The sequence below is a fragment of the Enhydra lutris genome, unplaced genomic scaffold (genome assembly GCF_002288905.1).
Source record: "Enhydra lutris kenyoni isolate GAN:26980312 unplaced genomic scaffold, ASM228890v2 scaffoldscaffold111, whole genome shotgun sequence".
NCBI lineage: Eukaryota > Metazoa > Chordata > Mammalia > Carnivora > Mustelidae > Enhydra > Enhydra lutris.
In genome coordinates this window covers 566,901-569,524 of record NW_019154195.1, presented here as the reverse complement: position 1 = coordinate 569,524, position 2,624 = coordinate 566,901, and the positions used below count along the sequence as shown (strand labels likewise).

The following is a 2,624-nucleotide window of genomic DNA, read 5'->3' as shown; positions in this document are numbered from 1 at the left end:
CTAAGTAGGAAACCTAACTATATTCTTTCACTGGAATAATTGAAACATAATAAATCTTGAAGTGATCTACACAAAATGCAATCTCTACCAAAACTCCAATGCCATTTTTGCACAAAGATCAAAATCCATCCTAAATTCATGTGGATGTCATGGGATAACCCATACCCAAAATAACCTGGGAAGTGAAGAGCATATATCCTGATTTATGGCATACAAGGTACAGATATCAAACTAATGTCTTACAGACATGACGTTGAGAGTAGAATAATGGAGGACTCTGGCTGAGCTAGAAGTGCAGGTCACCAATGTTAATGTGAATGACAACGAACTGAAGATCCTGTTATAATTTATAGTCTGATTTGGATGTTTGGGTGGCATCTGAGTTTCTACTTTTCACACATGTGCCACTGATCAACAATGCATGCTCCGCTCACAATTCCAGGACTGAATCACGATAGTTTCAAAGGTTCCTAAAAAGGGGGCAGAGCATACAGGTGAGTATGGAGTCCTTAGCTTCCCTTCACTCTTCATTCAAGCCAACCCTACTCCTGCATAACAAACTTAACTCAATCACTCTTCTCTGGACCTCCTCTTATTTTTCTTTCTTCAATTTCCCATACCACCATACTCATGGAAACAGCTCCCTCCTTCACAAGAAATGCAGGTGCAAATTGCTTCTGGCTGCAACGCTGGGTTTTGTACCTTGGACCCCACTACATCCATGGCCTTTATCAATTTCAAGTTTCCCCTGCATTTTTACTAATACCCATGGTCAGGGTACAGGATCACTTCTTTGAACCTAGAGTTCCCTCTGAAAACTGACTTTGCCTAAAATGAGCAGCTTTACAACCTGGTTGCACTTTCTGGTCTTCCCAAAGAATCCACTTCCAAAGAAAAGCCTTCCTGATGCTCCTCAGTGGTGAGAGGAGAGAGACCAAATTCAAGGAAATGGAGTTAAGAAGCTCTCACAGAAATGACTGTGCTTCCATGGACGGCCTGGGCTGCTCTTCCTGGGCTGCCTATGAGGAACACAGGATCTTCTTGGTCTTCCAGTTCCCTTCTTTCCTCTGCTGGGCACATGCTTCTCTTTCCCTGTCCCTTCCCTTCTACATTGAGGAATGTTTATCTCCACTGTGATACAGATCAGTTTGCATTCCTAGGACTTTATCCTACTGTGAGTACTTAGGATTAGCTTCTTTGGAAGAGTAGGTTTAGTTTTCTTTACTTGCAAATTCTTAAGACACTACTTTAATCTACGTATGTATATCCTTCTTGATATCCATCTTGATTTCCCTTCTATTAATATATACTCTACAATGTCCCATTACATTAGGTGACAACATGCGGACTCAACAACTCTATAGGTGCTGCTATACTCACCAGTAGTAGCTAATATCTGGCAAAATAAAATGCTATGGGAAAACCATTGGAGAACTTCCCTGTATTCTTTTCACTCCACGGAAGACTGTACTTCCCATTCCCACTTCCTCATGTTGCCCATCTTCCTTCTCCATTCCTCACTGGTAACATTCAGGCTATACATTTTATTTGTGTCTCTTTCAGCTTTTTTCTTTGTATCTTGTCATTTGTGATAAGTGGTTTGACCCAGAAGGTGTTATGAGATGTGAACTAAGTGACATACAAATACTATACATATTCACTTATGTGTACAACCCAAACAATAACTTAAATGAATGAACAAGAAACAGACCTATGAATGTCTATTTTGTTTTGAATAAAGTCCACGGATAATCTCAATAAATATAAAAATTCCAGGATGACACGCATTCTATACTGTAACCCGTTGGTCTGTAACAGTGTTCCAATACTGGCAGAAGACAAGAGGTTCCCAGGTCAATGTTCAAGTGCCTTATGGCTCATGACACAGCAAACATCATAAACATATTCATCACACTAATTCCGCTGGCCAGCCACCCACCCCAACTCATACAGAGACACACTGCACATGCGGTGGGTTTGTGTGGGACACTCTGAGCATAGGAAACCCCAGTATCTTCAAGGAACATCTAGCATATATGCCCGATCCTTGGCCATGAAAATAGCCCATCTGTTTTCCTGTACAATAAACTCATCTGTCCTCGACCCAAGATCAAGATGCTATCATTACACTACCAAGCTTTCTTATACACAAATATGAGTGGAATGACCTCTATAACTAAAACATCAATCAGGGAAACACTCACACAGATCACAAGGTCACCACATGACTTCAAGGAAGAATGACAATACTGTATAAAGGCACATGTATGATTTGGCTCAGATATCCACCACAATACAGATTCATTTTCCTTCATGATCTTTTGCTGTTCACCTGGCGCTGCTGTACAGTCACATGCAGGGTAAATCCCAAAATCAATGTACCTGGAAGGTTTGACTTTAAGATCTTCCAACCATCGGCCATAGGGCCAACTGCAAAGGTCTGGAAGATACCCAAGATGCACACTGTAGCACCAAAGACACGTCCCTGGCAACTCTGTGAACCTAACAAAGTAGCATTCATCCAATGTCATGGTAGAAATCTTTCACCCAAAAGCTGTCAGTGTGGGTGGGAGTCCGTTACAGACAATGTCCACTGATTGCCTATTCCCCTGTTTAGATGAACC

The 2,624-nt window shown here is 41.4% G+C and overlaps 1 pseudogene; it reads right to left on the bottom strand.

Moving 5' to 3' along the window:
* The window catches only part of LOC111139596, a 7,822-nt pseudogene extending 5,400 nt beyond the window's left edge, over positions 1-2,422 (bottom strand).
* Between the last annotated feature and the right edge of the window lie 202 nt (positions 2,423-2,624).